This window comes from Eriocheir sinensis, chromosome 28 (assembly GCF_024679095.1).
Source record: "Eriocheir sinensis breed Jianghai 21 chromosome 28, ASM2467909v1, whole genome shotgun sequence".
In the NCBI taxonomy this organism is placed as follows: domain Eukaryota; kingdom Metazoa; phylum Arthropoda; class Malacostraca; order Decapoda; family Varunidae; genus Eriocheir; species Eriocheir sinensis.
Window position 1 is genome coordinate 6,119,633 of NC_066536.1, and position 25,000 is coordinate 6,144,632.

The 25,000-nt window shown below is 38.9% G+C and overlaps 1 protein-coding gene across 7 annotated transcripts in view; it reads left to right on the plus strand.

Moving 5' to 3' along the window:
* LOC127004423 (stress-activated protein kinase JNK-like) overlaps positions 1-25,000 on the plus strand; it is a 50,673-nt gene that overhangs the window by 282 nt on the left and 25,391 nt on the right. Inside the window, exons 2-3 of one of the 7 annotated variants that reach the window (XM_050872095.1) lie at positions 18,388-18,467; positions 21,072-21,136. The exons of 1 other annotated variant lie outside the window; for it this stretch is intronic. The gene's annotated coding sequence lies outside the window, so the exon portion shown is untranslated. Of the gene's footprint in view, positions 1-10,210; positions 10,295-11,354; positions 11,372-11,574; positions 11,600-18,387; positions 18,468-21,071; positions 21,137-25,000 lie in introns of those variants that run through there. 5 more of the 7 variants (XM_050872094.1, XM_050872096.1, XM_050872097.1 and 2 more) reach the window with 5 other exon arrangements.

A 25,000-nucleotide genomic window follows, 5' to 3' on the forward strand; every position in this document is an offset into this window, starting at 1 on the left:
ACAAGCGGTGAACAATGTAACCCGGAAGAAGAGAAACGAAGCAAGTGGTTGTGGATGATGGTGGTGGCGGCGGCGGCTCTTCACCAACATTAAATATTTCCTGATTTTCCTTTCCATCGCTGGCCCTTCACCCACAGAAGACGTGTGAGGTGTATTTTTGCGGCGTTGCTGGCACCCGTCCATCACCAGGAATATATCCTCGTGTTCAGCCACTGACGTTTATAATCCCTCCAGGCCTGCCTCAGGGCTGCTCACCTCGCCAAAAGCTGTCACTTTGGGACACTTCCACACTTCAATACAGTGTCCTCGTTAGCCCCCAAACCAAGCTGTACGCTCCATAGTAGTCAGGTTCTCTACTTGGCACCAGATACTAAAGAGATTTCCTGTAGTTTCACCACATTATTATACATGAACCTCAAACCCTATACAAGGAATTTTTGGTATTCATAGCATCTTTAGATGAGGCCCAGCTAGGAATGTACATCCAGTTCTGAACTTTCAGCTGAGTATGTGGCACCGGCGGCAGAACTAACAATCTTATACTTGATTTTGATTTCATGATTATACTTTAACTCGTGGTCACTCCAAGCCTTGTCTAGATTGATCTCTAATTTCATTACTAATTCTGATTCAATCACATACTCGGGAATTAGATTCCAATCGTCCACAACTCTTACAATGAGTGGTTTCTCTTTCTAATTTTACTTGTTCCTTGGAGATTATTTAAAAAATACCAAACATATCGAACAAACACTGATGCGTACAAGCACTCATACTTTCCACGCAACATACATGATTGGAGCAGCCTCCCTCAATAGATTTTAGACCGGTACAATAGACTCATTCAGAAAAAAATGCACACTCACTTGTCACTGCAACACCTAACACTAACAATTACACTTCATTCACTTCCCTCCCCTGCACGCTCAGCTCCCCCGTCCCCCCAACAGCTAACCCAAATATGCGTGTTATGCACCTGCACAGGCGCCCTGCGCATTATTTTCAAGATCAAGATTTTCTTGGGATGTCCTCATGTTCTCGTATCCTCCCGTAGGAAAATGACATCTTTGCACACATCCTGATTAGTATCTTATATGCCTCTTATCATGTCACTTCTTGCTCTTCTGTATGCTAGTGCTGCCAATCCCATTGTCTTTAGCTGTTCCTCAGTGTTGTTACCAACTTGTTTGCTCTTCTTTGTACATTTCCATTGCCTCTACATCTTTAATTAGGTGTGGAGCCCATACCTAATTGGCATACTCCAAATGGGGTCTCAGGAGCTGCCTTGTATAGGCCTAGTGGTCTCCTTATGTTCTTATATTCACTAGTGCAATATATAGAGACTTAAATTTTTCCTCATCCAGAGATACAAATGTCCTCCTTATCAGCACCCACTAATCTATTGCCCTTATTTATCTCTTTTGCAAGGTGTCCTGAAAATCTAGCTTACTGTTAACTACTACAGCAGTGTCTTGCTCAGAGTTAATGTCATGCATTTTCTCACATGTAATGTCCCACATCCCCTGTATCACTTGCCAATTTGCATATATTTACAGTTTTTGGGATGGAATGATAGCAGCCACTTCTCAGACCATTCCCTCCTGCAGTCAGTGTCCCTTTGTAACAACTTTCTATTTTTGTGATTTATTTTCTGCTGGTACACTTTGGTATCAGCAGCATAGAGGTACATATTACTCTCATTTTGGGGGCTTTAGGAAGATCATTAATATATAAAACAAAACAACAGTTTGCCCTGGACCAACCCCTGAAGAACTTTGCTTTTCACTGCATATCCTTTGGACTTTTGTCTGTCAACTATTACATACTGCATTCTGAATCTTAAAAAGGCCTCTATCCACTGTAAAATCTCCACAACACTAAAATTCCTGATCTTTTCTAACAACGTTTTGCTTAGCACTTTATCAAATGCCTTCATATAGTCAGAGCATAACACATTGGTCACATCACCCTTCTCTAATGGTTGAATCCAATCATGCATTGCCCTTATGAATCGAAGAACTGAAGAGCATCCTGGTAAATGTCCAAATCATTTCTTACTGAATAGCAAATTTGCTTTCATATGCTCCATGAGTCATTCCCTTATCAGTGTCTCCATTAGTTTCCAAACCACACTCGTAAGATGTACTTGTCTGTAACTTTCAGGATCACAATGTGTCCTTGCTTGAAGACATTGGTAATGTTCACAATTTTCTCTTCTCTTCTTCCTCATCAATTTATCTTTGAATTGTTATACTGAGATACGGTACATTCTCTTATCACTTCCTTATATATAGTTTTGAATCTCTTCCACCTTTCTTCTGTAACTCCCCCACTCAAATATTACTTCCAGTTGATATTTACTGTTCTCCTTAATTTTTACATCACAGGTGAAGGATATGCACGCATGGTCTCTTGGCCCAGTGGGGCTTTCTACCTTTATGTCTTCAATAATCTCTTCTGCACTACTAAAAATCAGATCAAGAACATTACCTCTCGTTTCACCTCTGTGTCTTGTAATTCCCCTATTGTGGCATTAAGAAGAAGTCCCTCATCATCTCACTAAATTTATATTCCATACTGTTTATTTCAGATCTTGTACAATTTTCCCAAATGATACTAGGCAAGTTGAAGTCCCCTAATATTATCTTGTATTGCACGTTTGTTTATCTCTTGCACTAATTTCAGCAGCTTATCATCATTTGTGATTTAAATACTGGAACCTCTGTATATTGCAGCAATTAATATTTTCTCCCTTGCAGTTTTCACCTTGACATGCAGATGTTCACAATATTGCTGTTATATAGCTATATCATGGAAAGAAATATCTCTTCCACCATTTACAAACAGATTCCTCTCCTTGTCTGCCTCAACAACATTCGTATTGATTGTTTCATATCTATCAATATTGTACTCAACAGCATTCTCTCAAATCTAAAATTCTTGGGCCTAATTTCAAGTAGGGGCAATAACATGCTTTTGCAATATATTCCTGTAGTCTGGTTTTCAATTCGTTTGTTTGGTGTCTGCACATTGACATTGCTGAACAGAAAGCTAAATTTATCTGCAGTATTCATATTACTATTTACTTGTGGTGAGGTTACTCTTTTTGCCAACTTGTCCGCCTCCACTGGGTGGTCCTCTTGTGCTTATGTTACGCACTGGGTTCTTTTTGTCCTGTTTGGCTGTGATCCTCATTCATCCTCACCTGGTGTCTTGCCTCCTCGCCTCTCTTACTATCTTCCTATTCCCTTTCTCTGTGACCCTCACCTCGGTTCATGTTGTTTCCTCATTTTAGTTCCTCCTCCTTACCCACACCATGTGTCTGTCCCATGGATCGCCTCTCACTGCATAGTTTTCCAAGTCAATTTCTTTTTGAATAGGTTTCCTCTCTTCAACCTCCTCTCTAAATTCCTTGTCCTTTTGCTTCTCCTTATTCATATCTTGTGATATAATTACTTTCTGCAATATCTCATAATGCTCACTTTCCAAGTCTTTTAATTTGTCGGCTTTTTTTATATTTATCCATCACCAAGTCTTGGAATTCCCTTCATCTTTTTTGGCTTATATTTCCCCACTCCTCATGTTCATTATTTCATCATCATACATTTCCACTTAAGTTACTCCACTTATTTCTTGAACTATCATTTTAGCTTATATTTTTCAGATCGAAGATTGAGATATCCATCTTAGACTTGCTCAGGTACTCCATAAATCACTACATTGTTTCTCCTATTCTGTTCCTGTACTGCAGTCCTGGATCTCTTCCTGAAGTGCATCCCTGTAGGAGTCTATCTCATGTTCATCTGTGACAATTTTTCCCTCACTACAGCTATTTCACTGTTCATACTACTTTTCATATCTACTACCTCACTCCTTGTTTTCTCACTTTTCTTCAAAATCTTTCTCCAGAGTATTCAACCTAACTGCCATCTTATTCTGCCTTTTGAATAGTTTTGGCACAGACAATTTTTTGTGACACCACATTACATTTGTCACAGTACCAGTGAAGATTTTTCACATCGTGACTCATCAACAACTTATAGACCAGGGGTTCTTAACCGGAGGTATGAGAACCAAATGCTGGGGGTATGGGACTCAATCTTTGAATATTAATATATATTTGATTTATCAATAATGGTTAGAATGATACATTATAACTAGCACTGCTATTCAATATTTATATATAATTTTTAATTCAATAATATTATTAATTAGTTGTATTACATTTCTTTTACATTTCTAGACACATAGATATAATTTCTTGGGGGGACAGGGGGCTGGGGGGGGCTAGGGGGGGCTATAGCCTACAACTAATATAATTATCTTAAAATCCTTTTTTTCAAACTTCTTTCAAACCTCCCACTGTTCACCATGCTCGCCGCCTCTCCGCCACTCATGAATCACCTCTCTAGCCCTGCCCCCTAACTCTAGCCCCCCAAAATCAAAATCTGCCACCATTACCAAAAAAAAAACAAACAAACCCTGTTTTGAAAACCTTGGGAGACTCTTTTCACTGTTTTGAATATTATAATATTATAATGATAGTTGGGCACAGTCAGAGTTAGATGTTATGATGTAGAGCAGTGTCAATGTGAGGGGTGGGTGACCATAATCAGGGTCTGGGATGGGGATGGAAAAATAAAAAAGGTTAAGAACTTCCGTTATAGACCTTCTTCTGAAACTCTTCACTGTCACTTGGATGCCACAATGCTCATAAATTGCACAACCAGATTTCATCTTTGCAACTCGTATTTCCTTTGCGTGTGTCACAGTTATAGATCGAAGTATTGCTTGTTTACCATTTTGAGGCTGTACCGCTACCCGTTGTGCTTGTTTGCAACTCATACTGTTGTATAACTTTGTGTCAAATTAAGTTCAATTTGCACCACTTATTTCTCCTGTCAAAAGTTTCTTGGCTCATTTACTAGTACTGTGCCCCAGTGTGTTATTAGTGTAACCTTAAAATATAACAGATAGTAGAGTTGAATTTAAGCAGGTCCACTTACCACCCTTGCCACTGTTATGTCAGAATTATTCTTATCCCAGAAGTAAACCTGAAGGACACCTTTGTCCTATATGAAGTACCTTGTGTGCGTACAACACATTACCATATTGCTTTTCTGTCGCAAATCACTTGTTCATGAGATATTATTTCATAAAATATGGTTTGGGGGGATATATTGATGAATTTCTGTTTATTCAGATAATGTCTTTGCTCTGACAGGAGATTTACCATTTGTCATATCAAAAGAATGTACATAAATGTGTGATGGTCTAATTATGGAGACTCGCTTTGCCTCCAAAAAAATATATTGCCTACACATTATGTTTAGTTGAGGAATAAATGATGTCCCTAAAGTATAATATAAAAGCACAGCTATTTAGAAGTAAACAAAAAGGCAATTAATCATTACTTAAATTTTAATTACTCCTACTTTTCATGGTGGATAGTAACCTACCAATAGTAACCTACCGCATTTTGGATGGTAGCTTATTTTGCATTGGGTAGTAACTTAGTATGTTGAATTTTAATCTTTGCCTTGTTGAAATTATTTATAAACTAACAAAACCCCCATCAATAACTTAGTAAGTAGTAACCTATTGCTGTAAAATAATGATGGCAAGATCAAGGCCAAGACTCCCTGTTGTTGAAGGGCCACCATTGCACCTCAATTTATTTATGGCATTTAAATTTTCTCAAGAATATCGCTCAGTCAGTCAATCAATAGGAGCATATACCTGGTGGCATGTCGCCAAACCAAGGGATTCCTCTGGGCAAGTCTCCATGCAGGCCCCCTTCCCATCCTAAGTACCTCCTGGCAGGATCTCTTGACTTGCTGAAGCCATGAATGCTGTGGGCATTCCCTTTGGCCTCCTCCACTCAGGGTTGTCTCTTACAGAAACAATCTGATGAGCAGGGTCAGCTTGTGGGTAGCGTGCCACATGCCTGTATAGCTGGAGTTGGCATTGACAATGTCGAATCAGTCTCACATAGTAGTCTCTGGTTTGACACAAAATTATTCCAGTGATATCCCATAATTCTGTGTAGACACTTATTACCAAAGGCATCAAACTGCCACTCCTAGTCACTATTTAGGGTCCATGTGTCACAGCCATAGAGTAAGACAGGGAGCACAAACAACTTGAAGATCCGGATCTTTGTCCTTCTGCACAGGTATTGACAATACCATATACTTGTGCTGAGCGATTCCATAACCCTGTGGGCCAAGCCAATCCACAGTAAGACTTACTGGCGAGACCCACCATTGTTCTGAACTATGCTATCAAGGCATGTGAAGTTTTTCAAGATCTCAATAACCTCACCACATGCATGAACAAACTGTACTGTTTCATCTAGCAAGCCTCTAATCACCTGTACCTTGATCTTGGCCCAGGAGACCTGGAGTCCCAAGGGCTTCACCTCATCTTGCAGTGCCTCAAGAGCTATCACCAGAACCTCCACTGACTGCAAAGATTACTATACCATTGCCAAAAGCAAAGTAATTGACTCTTGTATTGCCAACAGATGCTCCACATTGACTTGGTCCATAACTCTGCCTATATAGTACCCAGTCCATACAAGTTGAAAACTGATGGTGCAGGAACACAGCCCATCTCCTCTTTTGTTCATGGGAAAGAAGCCAGACATGCCTCCCCCACATTTCACAGCACTCAGTCCCAGAATACAGGCCAGTCAACAAACAAGTGGTCCTTGCAGGAATCCCATGGAATTGCAGGTTCCAGAGTGCCTCATGATGCACTGGATCAAACGCCTTCTTAGGATTGGCATAGGCTGTAAGCATCCCCTGTCTAAACTCACATCGGCACTCCACCTGTTGTCAAACAAAGAGTCACCCATTACACCCCAATTTATTTACAACAATTGAGTTTGTCCTAGAATATTGCACAGAATTGCTTCATTTCAGCAAGACAGCATCTGTGAAGTGTGTGGTTTAACCCCACAGGGACCTAGGTCATCATAACTCTCTCATCTACCAGGTGTTTTAAGTTTGTTGGGGTGAAGAGGAAAATATCTTTGATTCTTTAAAACATCACTTGTAGATGCATTGTATATGATGTGCTGGGAAAACTAGACATGTAAAGCAATATATGAGACCTTTGTAAGGGAATTGTTCTCAAGGGGGTAATGATGGAGCCATGCAGTGATACTCCATGATTATCTATATATTATAATAATGGGATTTTGGTAAGGAAATGTTGGCTTTTGTCTTTTGGTAATTATGAAGTCACTTCTTACCATTTTCCTTGATCCCACAGTGATATTAACCTTACTTCTCTAGTTTTATTGGAATGCTATATGCATACTGTCTAGTAATGATATAATATTTTATATCAGCATTTGTGGACAAGCAAGCACAATGTTTGTTTATCCAATCCCTCTACATCGATAGGTCGCTGGTTTTATGGTGATGGGTTCCTAAGTCAGGTTTGTAGTCTGTCAAGAAATAATGTACTATTTGTGCCTTCATATTTTACCACTGGATATGGATTTTACCCCTTAACTATAATATAAAGGCATAAATAATATATTATTGGTGCAAATTATACAGAAATCGATGCCACTTAACCATGTAATCTACATGGCCATTTACACTTAAAAGTGTGCAGTCTGAGCCCTGGTCATTTACACTTTAGTGGGCAATCTACCTTAACTACTAGAACTTTATATAGGCTACAGCAGGGTAATAAAACAAGTTCAGTAATGTTGAATAATGATTCATTATTAATAGCATGTTTAATTATGAAAATCAAAATCATAAAAATCATAATCATCAAAAAATGCTAAATATGTAAATGGTCATCATGCGACATAACTGATATAAATTATCTATGTTTAAATCCTTTAACAATACACGTTTCCTATATTGTTTAGGAATGTCATAAACAGATTTTCCCCATCTTTTCTCAGTACTTTCCAGCAAATGTTGTGAATGATTCACATAACCTTTTTCATATTGCCAATCAGTGATTATAGATGGTCTTTCTGTCATGCCATTTCATATAAAAGTATTGACAGTCAGAACCTTGTTTGAGACCAAATACTCAAGGACCATCAATTCTACAACCATGGTTCCAGTTTTGTGCATTAGCAACACTATCTTCAGAGAGGGGAGCAATGTTGCCATTTAGCATTCTCTTAAGATTGTGTTTCCATCAACCTGCAAATTGTTTGTTCCAAACATCTTACCTTGTAGACTGGTCAGGAGCACTCAGGTTAAAAAGGTAAAAAATATGGTAACCTTAGGTAACTTCATACCATGAGTCACAAAACCAAATTATTAGCTGAGGTCCCACTGGGACCTCAGTGGACAGATCAGGTTATTACTCAGCATAGACTTGTTATTGTGATAGGGTAGACTGAACACGATAAGGTAGTGCCCAAAATTCTTAAATCTGAGAGCTCTAGTGCTATATGGCAGAATCCTACACGGTTCTGATTCACAGCAAGCCTGTCAGCACGATTTCTCAGTATTCTCCAGCATCTCCCCGAAGGCAAAACTATTGCTTGATCTTGGTTGTTCTCCAATGCACTCCTTTGCAGCTTAGAGAGTTTCACATTTGAAGGTATCTCACAAAGCTACACGGACCTCAAGGATAGTGAGTAATTGAATGAGACTCACTGCATACTCATGGGCACACGCTTAGCCTTTCAGTGTCGAAATGAAACTCAGAATGACTACATTTTGAGATTCCATTTGACCTGACATAAAGCTAAGTGTTGCAACAACAAGCCCATGATCAATTGCAAAGAACTCAGCATTCAGAAAGACCCTGGAGTTCTGGTATCTCAGGTCTGCAGCTTTAGCAGTTAGCAGCGAATATGTATGAGCAAGAACCTTGCCTGGCACAGTGAACTAAATAAATACTGCGATAGTGTTTATTCCTGACGGTCCCCATCTCCTTTCCAGAGACGATTAGGCCTACTGTCATGTGATGAAAATTTAAAAGAATTTTGCATATTTTTAGATATATTAGACAGTGACATTCATTGATGTTATATTAAGTGGCATTGATAACTCGAGCCGGTAAAAGCAGAAATGTGTCGGGTGGTGCTTGCTTCCCTACCGAGAGTTGCGAGTTCGATCTCAGCTCATGGCGTCTCCTCGGTGAGAGGTAGTGCTCTATTGCAGTGCTGTCCAAACTTTTTCGCCCATTGTACCCTTTTTTATTTTCTACTGTTACGTACCCCCCATGGCTGATTAAACTCAATTATATTATATTATATTTAGGTACACGTTTGTACATCATGCGTCTTTCCTAGGTACCCGTCCCTCCCTCTCTCTTTTCCTTCATAGAACATGGGAAGTTTCTGCTGTATGTGTGTGTGTGTTCATCGTCTTTTCACGTATCCCTTTGATCTATGCTGCGTACCCCTAGGGGTACGCGGGACCTCATTTTGGACAACACTGCTCTATTGTAACTAGCAGAGCTGTATGGTTTTATCCTCAGTTTAAGACTGGCCTTACCTACTTCAGTCTATCATTATGAAACAGTAATGATCATCATTGACTTATATTGAATTTACACAAATGCAGATATGATAAATATCCTACGGAAACTGGTGTGTTGTCTTAAATTAATCAAGAATGAGTGACAGCTTCAGAATTACCATACCCCACGACAAAGTGTGGTGCGGCTTTTGTGAATGGATGTACTTAAAACCTAGAGATTTTGGCAGCAGGAATAAGCAGGCAGTGACAGATGAGTTCCTTGTTTGAATTACGCTACCAGCTGACCTCGCCGGTCGTCGAGCGGCATGTTGCCGGCATGATATCAATCAGCGTGATAAACATTATAGTTTCTATTAATAGCAAGTGTCCCAAGAGAGACCTCTATCAAATAAGTGTGAGGCAGCATGGCCTGGGGCCGACCAACACCCCACAACAAGACATCCGAAGGTATTGAAGGCCTTGAAAGTAAAGTAGCACCAGTAGGAAGAGTGCTTATGGTAGTAGTAGTATGCAGTGTTGTAAACAGGGTTGATGAAGAAATTGGGATGGAGGAGTGTTCTTGATTATGCGGCGGCTATGGCGGCAACGGCGGTGGTGGTATGATATCTGTGGCGGAGGCGGTAGTGGTAGTGACCCTGCGCACCACCACGCGGCGCGAGGCTGAGGGGAGTGGAGGAGCAGCAGGTATCGATCTCAGCCAGTCGCGGTGCCGCCCTCGCCCGCCACACCACCACTCCACCACCGGCTGTGACGTCAGCCTCTATCGTTGGGTACACATAGCCGCCGACTTCAGCCGACCAACACGGCCTATCTGCTGGGTGGTGAGAGGGCTCGTGGCGGAGGGGTGTGTGTGTGTGTGTGTGTCTTTGTGCCTGTGTGAGGGTGTGTGTGTGTGTGTGTCTGTAGAGAGAGAAAGAGGTCGGGCGTGGGCGGTGTGGTAGGAATTAACCAGCAGCCACCGACTCACCACCACTGCACTGCTACAACCACATAAACCACACTGCAGCCCAAGTCGTAGAGAGAGAGAGAGAGAGAGAGAGAGAGAGAGAGAGAGAGAGAGATTCTATACATCTATGTAAGGAGTCATCTAATGTGGTACAAGGAAAAAAAGGGATACTCCTTCCTTGGGTGTGGTGCTTGTGTGATGACTTGTGTGATCGTATGTTTTCGTGTGTGTGTGTGTGTGTGTGTAATGAAGATTGTGTATGTATGTAAGAATGTGCCACAACCCCTCCTCCCTCGACCCATGTTTCTTCTCACCTACACACCACCACCACCACCACCCTGACCATCCATTCCTCTTCGTAACACTTCTCGTGGTGACCGTGGAGGCCGGTGGTGTTTTGCCCTTGTTCAGCTGTCACTCGGTTCGGCCCGGCGCGGCCCGGCCAGGTCAGGCGCGGCGTGGCGGTGCTGCTGGTGCGAGGCCATCCGATCCATGCTTCTGTCGACTCCCTCCGCCGACGTGAAATAAAACAGGCTTAAGATGCTGTGTGTTGTGAATTTGATGCTAACACATTGATGCTGTGACTGAGGGGACCGTGGAGGCAGATGGGCTGAGTTTCCTAGTGAGACGACGCAAACCTACCTGGTGGGATTCGTTGGAGAGTGAACAGCGGAGAGTTTTGGTGTGGAGTAAAGCCACCAGGTTCAAGTAACCCACGTTTCAAGTGGTTCCTTGGAGAAAGCAGTGATCGAGTGGCGATTAATAACCACTGAAGCTGAAGAGCGATTGTGACAGTGAACGAATCCCTGACTCCTGAGAGGGACAAGGCAATTCTTGTGACCAGATGTGGTTCAAGCGTTCCTGAGTGAAAGTGATGGGAGGCATTTAAACGTGACATCTAAACCATATATTGATTACTAGTTTTCCGTTTCCAGAGAAATTTAAGACGAAAGTACGTGTGTGTGTGTGTGATAGATTGCACTTTATTTGGTGACGTGATAGAGGTCATAACCCCATTGTGACGTCCGAACCCTAGCATGATCTGTCCAGAGGAAATATAAAACGGTTTGCTGCTCGTGGATTGGTCTTAGGAGTGACTACCCCCCCCCCCCTTTTCTCTCTCTCTCTCTCTCTCTCTCTCTCTCTCTCTCTCTCTCTCTCGTCGTCTTCAGACTCCAAGGTAAGCGATAAGCATAGTTATTGACTGTCATCACCATTACAAGCACCATCATATTCTTCCTCCTCCGTTAATTTATGGTTTTGCAACTCTTTAAACACCGGAAATTAGAAACTCGAAAAAGCATTTAAATAATAATAGTGATGGCTGTAGAGCCATCACAGCCATTCCCAGAATGAGGTTCTACTTTTTTTTCAGTCTTTTTTTTTTTCTTTTTTTTCAGCAGTAAGATTTCATGGATGGATAACTCCAATCCTTTTCCTTCATACTTTTCATTACTGCATAAAATCATTTTATGTCCTTCCTGTCTGCCTTTCCTCTCCTATTTCCATTCTTCCTCTAAAGATTTTCTTCCTTCCTTCCTTCTGTAATCTTTGGTCTTATTTGTCTCCTTTTTTCCTTTCATTCCATATATGTATCCCATCTTACCATCAGTAAGATAACTCCAATTTTATCCTTCTATTATGCAAGTCAGCTGTGATCATCTTGTACACTAGCCCTCATATTATAAATGACCAGTACTTCTTAAATAAGAAGAAAATTTCTTCTAAATGGTGCAGTTCTCATGCTTGTATAGGCTTTGAAGGAAGAAGGGGTTGTTTAACTCATAGGGAAGATTATAATTTAATGAAATTGGAAGTTGGAATGAGTGTTGAGATAGTTTTTACTTAATATTTAGTTCTCAGTGGATATAACCATTAAAAAAATTGCATTCTTGTTGTTATTATAGGGTAGGCTAGCTGTTTTCAGTATATATAAGTTGCTTATTTATTAATTATTATATTTTTGGTTGACAAGACTAAGTTGGGTTTTACTGTGAAAACTAATAGATCACATGGCCATTCATGAGCTGTGATGCCAGATTAATGAGTATAATAACACAATTCATGCTACTGAAGCAATATTTGGGACTAATAATATAATGAGGTTGTAGTGACTAAATACATGATGCAAAATTATGGGGTTACTTGTATTGTACTGGTTATTTTTGTGGTTAAGTAGTCATTAAGGAAACAAGTATTATAGCATCAAAGTCTATGAGGCCTAATGAGCTCTTGTGTGACAGGTAGATATACGGCTGAGAACTTACTTAAGCCTGACCAGTTAATTTCTGCCTAGTGGTTTGCAGGCTCGAAGTAGGGTATCCTGTTTAGTTTACCAACAAATCATTAACACTTAGGCAGCAAGTGACTTAGTAAGTAGGTATATGATGTCACATTAACATTCAAAATAATCTGCCTTTTCATGATCTTTGGATGAATAATCATCACCATGGTCACACTGGACAGGAGATGCAATGGCCATAAAGAACATAGGGACTATGCCCATAAAGAACATGGGGATTATGACCATAAAGAACATGAGGGAAATTGATAACTAGTCTCTCTGGGGACACGAAATTTTGCAGCTAATGTTCTTCCCAGGCTATTGACATTCACACTGACTAGCTACAGTTTTATACTGCTTTCAGTCTTGCCTGCAAGTGTACATATAACCACAGCACAGTCATTTCTTACAAGAGTAGCTGTCCTTTCACACTCAATAATAATGGGTCCAAATGTAGATCTTGTCACACATGTGTGAAAGGGGCCTTATGAGCTAGCATTGGTTCCAAGCATCTGGTTAACAGGTCTTACTCACACCATTTCAGACTTATTTTGCCTCTTTCTCTGCCTGGAGCAAGACTGTCCTCACAACATCTGTTCATTAGTTAGGAGTATCACTTATCTTCATCTTTCTATTCCTCTTCTCCCTTCTGAGGCAACAGTTCTCAGTGATGTAAACAGGGCCTAACACTTTGGACCATGCACACGTGGTGTGTTACATAACTCAAGAAAAGTCTGTGGTTGGGTGGTTGCAGCATAGCACATCTGCTTGTTAGCAATTCCTGTTCTATTTTAGACTCTTAATTCTTTTATGTAAAAATTGCAATGTGTCCTGCTTGCCTTTAGGCCTGATTATTTTGTCAAGAAACACAAGCCCCCATCAAGTTCATACATGTTCACAGGAGACAACAACAGTCACTCACAGGAGTCTGCATCTTTTGATGTTATCATTACATCCACAATATCTCCAGTTCTTACTTTAGAGTCACAATGAGTACCCAGCACACCCACCCATATGCAATTTTTTTTTCACTGCAGTCTTAACTTTTCAATGGTTATGCCACAGCATGGCACACCTGCCTGTAGGCTTTCTTATTTTGTTTCTTTTATGTCATTTATTGCTTTAAGCAGCTCTTTTTATGCTCTAGTTTCAGTTTCATGATGGGTAGGCTACAGCATGGCACACTCACTCATTGGTCAGTATTTACTGCAGTAATCACTTTTGTGCAGATACATTTAAATTGTGTTCCTTTCAATCAGATTCTTTAGTACTGACATATACATACCAAGGGGCTCTGCTTGATTATTTCTAAAAATACTCATAGGTAACTTTTCAGCTGCCAAACACGCACTTTAGACATACTTGTACCATCCCCCCCTTTTTTTTTTTTTTTTTTTTTTTGTGTGTGTGTGTGTGTGTGTGTGTGTGTGTGTGTGTGTGTGTGCGTGCACACATCTATGGGCACACTTTTCTTTAAAATAGAAGATGGTGCTGCAGACATGGGAAGTGATAAAATGTCTTCAGCATACTGCTCTTTTTAAAGAAAATAGTTGTCAGAATCAAAGAATATAGTTTACTTTGTGATGTACTCTGGAACTTTCCTCTTTGAAAGAATCTTCAAGATTTAGAATAAAGAAGAATAAGCTATGTTCCAGGATTTCATTGATGAAAGAGGTGAAGCAAAGATACACATTGGTTCTTTACATCTGAGAGATGATGGAATAGGAATGGGCTTGAGTAGAGAGCCTTATGGAGTTGGGATGCAAAAGGGGAAAGGGAGACATCCAGACAGCAAGCTCAGAAGGGGACTGAAAAGAGTGTGAAAATTGATAGAATGCCAATATTTTGTTGACCTAAAGACAGTCAAAGGAGGGGATTTGATCAGGCAAATGGCCTTTGGCTGCTCTGTTTAGAATAACTGAATGGAACCCCTCCACACCTGAGTATATTCTCCATAAAGGACTGGACAAGTTTTGTAAAGCTATATGTAGTGTCTGAGAGGGTGGTAAAACAATGCCTAACCCTGGGGAGGCTGATTACACAAAAGTTAATGTATATGTTTTCTAGCTTGGTTGCGAATGAGTACAGGTAAGAAATGTTTAATATAGAAGAGGTGAACAGTTGATTATTATTCAGAAAGAAAAGATAGTTGTTTGAAATGTTAGGTCAAGTTGTTTAGGAAATTTGAGTTTGAGGTGCATATAAGGTCACTAAATTCCTCCTTTCCAGTTTCAGAATAATAGAAAGGTCAGAAGTTAATAGTTGTGCAGCATCTCTGCTAGAGTTATATAATTAGTTAGGAAGGTTTTCTAATAATATTATAATACTTGGCAACAGTGAGTCATTAATAATCCCACAACACTATCAAACAAAATCCTTCCTCATAGGACTTTACTCATGCCATTTCCATGTAGGAAATCTTCATGCTACACATATGCAATTCATTTATCCTTTACTTATTAAAATGAAAGTAAGTAATTAACATATATATATATATATATATATATATATATATATATATATATATATATATATATATATATATATATATATATATATATATATATATATATATATATATGTATGTAAGTATGTATGTATGTATGTATGTATGTGTGTGTGTGTGTGTGTGTGTTTGTTTGTTTGTTAATTGTCTCAGCAGATTAAGCATCTTTGCACTTTTACATCTTCACCTTCTTCCACCTCCCTTGGTTCCTTTGCAGTCCTAAATAGTTGCTCATCACTTGATGCTATGGAATGTTATCTTCAACAGTCTGTTTATATCACTGGTATTTATTGAATTTTTGACACCTTATCCATTATTTCTCATTATATAATTTCATCTTTTTATTGGTAATTATACTTCTTATATATTTGTCATGCAAAATTATATAAATATGTCCATTTTTCTCAGTAACTTGGTATTTTTCCTTATGACATTAAGGGGAGGCTACTCCTGTTACTTTGGAGGTGACAATTTTTTTCCCAATCCACATAATTTCTGGTGTTAAGTACCTTTGTATCCAAATCATCACAGATCCCTGAGTTTCAGTGAGATACACTCATTAGTTTAAGAGAAAAAATACAATATGCACTGTAAATGTAAAAAAAAATGCATTGGTATTGTAGGAAATTTCTCGGTTGTCTCTCGCCTAATAGTTTTGAAAACCAGTCTGTATAGTATACATACATAAAGCTTTCTTTTCCCAAAAAATATTATTTTATCAAACAATTCGTATAAGAATAAGACTAAAAAATATTTTGGTAACAAACTAAAAAAAATTTTTAAAATCCTGGATTTTTTTTTACTGTGATACAAACATTTCTTCTTTCTTTTTTCAATCTGCCTTTAGCAAAAAACAGTCCTTTTCTCTTTCCAAAGATACCTTTTATATCTACATTATCCTGAAAAACAACAGAGAAATGTAGCTTGCAGTGTAGAAAACTTTTAGTTTTGAGATATGAGATTTTCTTCCAACAAGTGTGTATTGTTGTGTTTGTAGGCCTTTTGTGATTTTCAAGATGTTGATTTGCCTAAGCAACGATTTGTGGTGGTGGAGATGGCTGTTGCGATGTTGAGGAAAGAGGCTGGGGTGGTGGAGGTGTAAGGCACAAGGCAGAATGGAGAAGCAAAGGCAAGCGAAGTGATAACGCCATGCAGGATGGTTACTCTTGGCGTGCCTCCTTTGACTCATCTTTGCTGCTTATTGCAGGACAAGCATCTTTGAATGGCAACCCATTGATTTCAAGCTTTTAGCAGGGCAGAAAAAGCCAATAAAGTGTGACTGGATGGTGGACAGCTGAACTAACATCTGCCTCTTGTGACGTCTCAGGAGACTGACTCACTGAGGTTTGAGGCTTTGCCTATGACAGCGGAACTAACATCCGGCTTTTGTGACGTCTCAGGAGACTGACTCACTGAGGTTTGAGGCTTTGCCTATGACAGCGGAACTAACATCCGGCTTTTGTGACGTCTCAGGAGACTGACTCACTGAGGTTTGAGGCTTTGCCTATCACTCTTCGAGTAGTGTTATCATATGAGCATCTTTAAAAATGATAAAAAATAAATAAAAATAAAAATGAGAAAATGTTCCTAAATCATATTTCTAAAACACACATGGCCTATAGTCAGTTCACCCAAGTCTAAAGTGAGCATTATTGTTTGCTGGCAACCTGCTGTCACACAGCGTGTCCGATTTCGTGGATACTTTATGCTAGCCTATGCATAGTAAACAGTCATCAGTGTCAATAATATGCAGGCAGCAATAACAAATACCATCAATTATAGTCAATTTTGAGTTAAAAAATATTAGTAATGTCGCAAATAGCTGTTTTGTTAATTTTCAAGATCGCTGATTATGATTATTAACCCCTTGACTGCGGATTTCCTACATGAAGACATCACCAAGCAACAGGAATGGAACAACGAGTGGCTGCTACAATTCAGTGAAGAAAAATGTAAAGTCATGCACCTTGGGAGGGGATATCAAGCATACCAATACCGCATGGGAAACACTCCACTATCCACCACAGAGCCAGAGAATGACCTGCGACTATATGTTACCAGGCTACCCGTGAAAGCCAAATCCATGTCAATCGCAGCGGACGGGTTAAAGAGCCTTGAAGCTGTCAACCACAGAAAATTAGCTGGCTTTTAATAAAGCAGCAAATTGTGACATTACTAATATTATTTACCTCAAAATTGACTATAATTGATGATATTTGCTATTGCTGCCTGCATATTATTGACACTGACAACTGTTTACTATGTGTAGGCTAGCATACAGTATCCACGAAATTGGACACGTTGTGTGGCAGCAGGTTGCCAGCGCACTTTAATGTTCACTTCAGACTTGGGTGAACCAACTATAGTGCCCTTTAAATGTTTATAAACAAAGGTTATTTAAGTATATAAGGAATAATGGTATCAACTTCCCACTGCCACAGAATATACCAGACACTTCAAGTGGTAACAAAAGTGTTAATTACTGGAAATCGAGTTTTGGGTTGATTTTTTTTTTTTTTTTTTTTTTTTTTTCAGTCACCTCCCCTTAACCTATATCCCAGTATTTATTTTCAAAGCTCATTTAATTTATTGATTTTTTTTCTCCCTGGGGTGTGAGTTTTCTTTTTCCCACTTGTGCCCCCCAAAAGTTAAAAGCAAATACAGAGTTGGGAACATGCTATATTTTGATAAATAAAGGTCCTGAACTGCTGATGACTTTTAACATTTTTTATATTTTTTATGATACAGTATTGGTAACTCATTTTGCAATTTATTAATTTGTGTTTTGTGAACCAATTACATGCAAGATTACTAGATTATTATTATTATTATTTTTTTTTTTTTTTTTTTTTTTTTTACAGGACTGGGATTTCAACAATTGTATTTCTTAATGTGTGTTAACTTCTTGCCTTTAATGATTTCTTTAATATCTTTCTTCTTAAAGTTACTCCTGTTGGGATTTTTTTGACATGTGGAATTTATATTTATAAACTTTTACTGCAGTTAATTTGGTTAGAAACACTATTCTGATAGTGATACATGTTGAAATATGTTTGAATTACTCTGTGGTTCTCTGCAATGAACCAAACAGCATCAGGATAGTATCAGAGCAAGTTCTGATATTTGTTATCTTTCAAATGCTTCATAAAAATCCTAATGCTATAAACATATTTTGCAGAGTCAAACCAGTGAAAACAGCAGGAGCAAGAAAGTATCAGTATCAAGATCAGTATTAATAATTATGGCAGAGATGCATGGGTATGTTTATTTCTTTTGTGTGTGTGTGTGTGTGTGTGTGTGTGTGTGTTGTCTGTCTTGATGTAATAAAAACTTGGAACTAAGGTCATGATGTTCTGTCTTTTCACTTTCTTTTCTCTGACTTAAACTTGGATAGTCATCGCTTAAACCATTTTTGTTTACACTTTGTGGCATCAAAGCTCTTTTGTACTCATGACCATTGTTTTACACCAGTTTTCCACCAGTTAAATTTGTTGCTTGTTGAATAGATGAATAAGGGATGTTGGTTTAGCCCTCTGGCACCAATAAGACTTCCACTAGGATTTTTTTCCCAAGAGGTCTTAAACCCCTGGATACTTTGTATGGAGGTCCCAAGGTAAAACTTGAGGGTCCCAAGCTTAAACTTGGCCTCCCATGTAAAGTTTTGAAAGTCAAGTCTATTAGCTTTAGTGTATCATTGGTGACGGAACAGGAATCAGTGATGAGACAGCGTGCTATTTGGAGATGGATTTATCCCAGATTAATATGCAGGCATATGAGTGACTTGGTGAAAAGGGAGAAGTTATGCTTAACCTCTTCACTACAAGCTGTCAAATCGCGCGCCCTTCCCATATCCGAGTACTATACCCGAGAAGAAATAAAACACACACTGGCTGAAATGACCATGACGCAGTATACGCGTCACTCGGATATGCTACGAGAGACGAAATGACGCGTATACTGCGTCATCGGATGCAAGGGGTTAAGGGCCTTGTTTTGAAAAGCTATTTTGTAAAAATAAATATAAAAAATTACTGTGCGCCCCAAGTCATTTTTATGCGTATTTCACCTGAGGTCTCTTTTTATTGTGAGCCCAGTTAGTGAAAGATTCAAGCACATAACAGGCAGTAACTTATAGTAAAAATCATCATAGAAAGAGCTGACATTGTTAGTCTCATTACTGAGGAATCATATATGAATTTAATGATTACATAAATATGATGGCTGTTTGAGTTATAGGTAGAGATGTGCCGATACCAGTGTTGGCCAATACTGATACTCACTTTTCAGCTGACATCAACACCGATAGTCCAGTACTAAAAAATGGCTGATATATTGTTGATACTGATACCGATACATTTTTTATTTTAATTACCGTACATATCTGCAAGATTATGAAAGTGTAAAATTATTTGTATTTTAGAATTAGAAATAAGGGAATTTGAAAATAACTATAATTGGAAGGTCTTGAAAATTAATAGTAAATAAAAGGGAAAAAAGGCAGTCATGGAGTCAAAATTGAAATGGTGTACATATAGTTTGGTGAACCTGTATCAGTTATTCACCTATTTGTTAGCCCATGCAGTGTAGCAATCTTAGGAGTGCAATTTCTCATGCAGTGCAGAGCTGAGGACAGTATCCATGATCTCAGTTAAACAGAGCTCAACTACCAATTATGACCTTCGAAAGTGGAAATAATAAGGGTCGTATTATAAGACATTTCGTCGCCCAAGAACACATATTTGACAAGACTTTCGTAGGAGTTGTGGGCATTTCCTAAGTAGTTTTATGACCCTGGTGGTAGTTTGACCCTTCTGTACCATGAACCTGAAGAAACACTCATTAGAACCCGACCTTTGAAAATAGCTGATGAGAGAAGCGAAACTGTCTTATAATACCTGCCTAAATGTTTTACTTGGTTGAAAGCTGCTTGTGTGAATAAAAGATAATATGCAGAGATAGTTTTGAAGCATGTTTGTATTAAATCTCATTATAAATAAGCCAGAATAGTATTGGGGTATCGGCCATATTTTCACCTTGTTGATACCGATATTGATACTACAAATAAAGGCCAATACTGCTGATACCGATACCGTTGTCACATCTCTAGTTAAGGGTAGCTTCAAACACATGACAGGCAATAACTAGAGTAAGAATCAGCAAAAAAGAGTTCATTTTGTCAGTCTCATTACTGAGGTAATATAGTATATTGATTTACTGAGTAAGCAAATATGATTTCCGTTTGGGTTACAGTTAGATTAAGTTAAGAGTATTTTCAATTACATGACAGGCAGGAAGTTATGGTAAAAATCAACAAATAACACACTCATTTTGTTAGAAAGTCTAACTGAGGAAGCATATATGAATTTACTGAATACATAAATATAATGCTTGTTTGGGTTATAGTTAGGTTAGGCCAAGGGTATATTTAACACATACCATGCGATCATACCCATCGGTGGGTCAGGTGGTTTATTCCCTTGTGGCGGCCTGACCCACTGGTGGTCATTTTGATGCTAATTACTATCCTCCTAATTATTCAATATAGGACCCACTCATTAATATTTTTTGTAATAATGATTCTCTTTCTATGGATAAGGCATTAACCCTCAAACCATGGGTGTCGACAATGTCGACGGCTGGTGCCTGTGCTCAAACCGCAGGTGTCGACAATAGTCGACTAGCCATTTTTTCACTTAGCGCGCTGTCAAATTTAATTTGTTTGTGGTGAAGTAGAGTAAGCATGTCGTTTTCTTTCAAACAATACCCAACCATGCTCTCTTGACTAATTTTTGGTCAGTGTATGCCAGCATTAGCTTTGAGAAGATGTCTTTTTTTGACATCCCACCTCCTCTCACCTTCCAGTGAATTTTATCTATAAGATGGGGGCCGTTTGACCTAAGTACCAGTCAAGGACATCAGGAAGACCCGTAAGTTAAGTTTTTTGGGGTGTTTTTCACATAAACTATAAAGTTTATGCCTTTAACCTCTTCAGTACCATGACGCAGTATATGAGTCATTTCATCTCTCGAACCATATCCTAGAGACGCTGTATGTGCGTCATGGTCATTGGACTATTCTATGTAGTCTGTAAAACCAGGATATGGCATGGAGGTTATGTTTTGTCTGCTTGTATTGAAGGGGTTAATTACTAAATCATGGAAGGGAAGTCCACTAAGGGTGGAAAACTGTCTATGATAATGCGTTTTGAGTGATCTTATTCAATATTCGGTACTCGCGCTACCAATGGTCATATAGATTTCAAATTAATGTCAAAGGACAGGTGAGGGTATGTACTTTACAATGATACTTCATTCAGTCACGTGTGTTAAGTAGCAGTAAAGGTATGCAAGGTTGAAGTGAGGTATGTTTTAGCCTGAATATGCCCGCATGGGAGGACAGGCACATCAAACAACCCCATGCCTTAAGGGTTAAAGAAAGATAATCAATAAAAAGAATATTGTTTATTGACCATTAAACCATTTCAGTTTTACCTTGAAACGATACTATTATGAAATATGGTAAATTACATTTAATTGTTGTTTTTTTAACTTGAGTGGTTGAAAATTAAATTTTCCTCGAATATCCCCTATAATTTTCCATCATAGAGTTTGAATATCGACATAAGAAAACATTGCCATCAACCGGGGTGACTTTGGACAGTTTTCAAGGTTTTTTGCTTATGAAATTTTTTGTTTCTAGGCCTAGAATATATGCTGAGTGGGCATTTACTTTGAGTAGTATTGTTAAAGGCTATCATTACATGGTGCAAGATTTTCACGAAACAATAGTTTTTGTGCCAAGTGAAAAAATATGGGTGTCCGAAGTCACCCCATGTCTGGGGGGACTTCGGACAGTGGCTATATTTCATTGGGTTTACATATCTGAGCCTGTTCGCACATTCCGAGGGTGACTTCGGACACTGTTGAACCAGGGGAAAAAATGGCAAAAATCTTGGGAAAGAAGTTCCCACATTTCAGGTCAGTAGTAGCAGGGAAGTAAAAAATGGTCAATAATTTTGAAAAAAATGTTATTACAAAAAAACTATAAGATGTAGAACACAATTTTAGTTTTTTTTGGGGGAAGCTTAATGATCACAATCACCACAAGAAATTTTTATAATGGTAGGGCAACATTCAAGTGTGTCAGGGCTCTTTGAAGTGCACACTATTTTACATTTCATTTATCAGATTTTATCATGATGCATTTCACTACAAAATTTATTTGTATACTTATTTATCTACTTTATATGATTGATTAAATCAAAATAAAGAATTGTTAACAAAAGTGAATCATAAATAAACAAAAAATATATATAATTTTGCCTTCTTGGCTTTTTAAAAAATATGTGAAAATAAAACAATCCTACTTTCACATGTGAACAAAAACATTGTTTTATGAGAAGTACCTACAACTCCTATGGCCACTGATAGACATTCAATTTAAACATCATTCGCTCCCTTTTATCTAACTGAGGTTCTTCTAAGAATTCGACTATGTCTTCATCTATGTCCCACATATCATCTACGCTGTAATTCACAAACACATTTTTGGTGTCTTTTACATGTTTTAAAAACCTCACTTCAAGCGACTCACTCACATCAACAATTACAGCCACAAAATATTTTGTTTTCTTCCCTTTCTCATCAGACACCTTAACAACGACCCAGTCATGTAAATTTGGTTTCCTTGCATTCTCAACAACCTGGTCTTCTTCCAATTCTCCTGGTGGTCCATCTTCTGCTCCTTTTCCTAGCATTCCTTCTTGCAATCCTCCTGGCTGTTGTTCTTGCACTCCTGGCAGTTGTTCTTGCACTCCTGGCAGATGTTCTTGCACTCCTGGCAGTTGTTCTTGCACTCCTGGCAGTTGTTCTTGCACTGCCCGAAGTCACCCCATTTTGAGCCATTTTTCGACATGCCCCCATTCAAGTGACATTTACAGGTGTGTAGGATATGTTAAGCACCCCTGAATCATTCTAACTGTTCTAGTTAAGCATGTTTCTGATTGTTTTCTCTAGTTTTGATGTTGTGTGTAATACAGATTGTTCCTGCCAGAAGTTTTGCAAGGGGGGTAAATTTTTACGAAATCTCAAAAACACTTTCTGTGCTTGTTTTCAAAACAGAAATGTGTCTCAAGAAAACAACATTCTTATTCGAAAACTATAAGGCAAAAGACAAATTCTGACACTCAAATCATCTAGCTTGTTGCAACTGGCTACGAGTTATCAACATGTCAACTTTTTATCCACTTTTTGTCCAAAGTCACTCCGGTTGACAGTACATTTTCACAATAAAAAAAAAAATCTTCCTGTTCACAACAAATGATTATCCGTGGCTTGGAACACATAATGAATAACAAAAGATGTGCATTCCCATATTTTGAGTTCATTGTTCTCTCTTTGCATGATATTAGCCATGATGTTTCACATTGAAGCAATCAAGGCACATGAATGGACTACCCTCACAGCCAGCACAAAAAGTTGACACTTTCTTTGCTCTTTTTGCTGCAATTTTCCATCCTTCGATCAATGAGGAGCCATATTCTGGAATGACACTCCTCGCCTTCTTCGCGGTAGACAAATTGATGGGTTCCATTACCAGTAAAAAAATACAAGTAGAATTGGTTAATTTACTGTATGGTAAGGCAATCAGTTGGACAATTATAATAACAAATCATATACAGTAGCTTATATTCATATATATGCACAGAAAAGCCATCTTGATGGCCTGCCCCAAAATGGGTCAGGATGCAACAGATTCATAAAACATTATATTGTTGCGGCCTGCCCCTACAAGCCATAAGCATAATACCCACCTCTTCTCTGTCCGGTGGTTACCGGCAAACTGGAGATATTCATATTCAAATCATCGTTAAACACATGACAGGCAGTACTGGAAGTAAAAGTCATCAAAGAAAGGGTTCACTTTGTTAGACAGAAAATCTCATTACTGAGAAACCATATATGAATTTACTGAGTACACATAAATAAATATAATGCCTGCTTGGTTTCTAGTTAGGTTAGGTTAACCCTTTCATTGCTAAGCGCTCGCAACGAGACTATCCCCCCAGGCGCGCTCGGGGACCCCAGCGGGGGAAGGGGATCTCTTTTAACCGCTATATCTCAAAAACTATTCATCACAGCTACAAAACAAAAACACCATTGGAAAGAGGAGGCCAAGATCTATAAGGTTCAGTTATGTAAGCCTCTCCTGTGAACGTACAGGCACGTTCAGGGGGTGTTTTTTGCTGTGAGTGCGACTGGCGCTCGCAGTGAGCTTTTAGCACCACCAACAAGTGACACTTGTGCTCGCTCTTTTAACCTCTGTATCTCAAAAACTATTCATCACAGCTAAAAAACAAAAACACCATTGGAAAGAGGAGGCCAAGATCTATATGATTCGGTAATGTAAGCCTCTTCTGCAAAAGTACAGGCATGTTCAGGGGGTGTTGCCCGTGAAGACGTACATTTATATGTGCGCGACGGTCAGCCGTAAGGCAACTACTGTAGATCTCTTGATGATAAGGTGCTGGCAAGGCAGTATTACCAACTGCAAAATTTAAAACTATTTGGTCAAAATATCAGTCATGTGATAGGTGAAGCTATGCAAAAATGTCGCTATTTTGGACAACAACATCCACCAGTTGCTCGTCCGAAGATTTTCCGTGCTGGGCTGACATGATTTTCCACCAAATTTAGTGGAGAACCCACTCAATTGGCAATCCTGTGTTGTGAGAAATATTGTTGGAACACTCTCATTCACGGGAGATTTGAGTGTGGCTGGAGCTCGCAGCA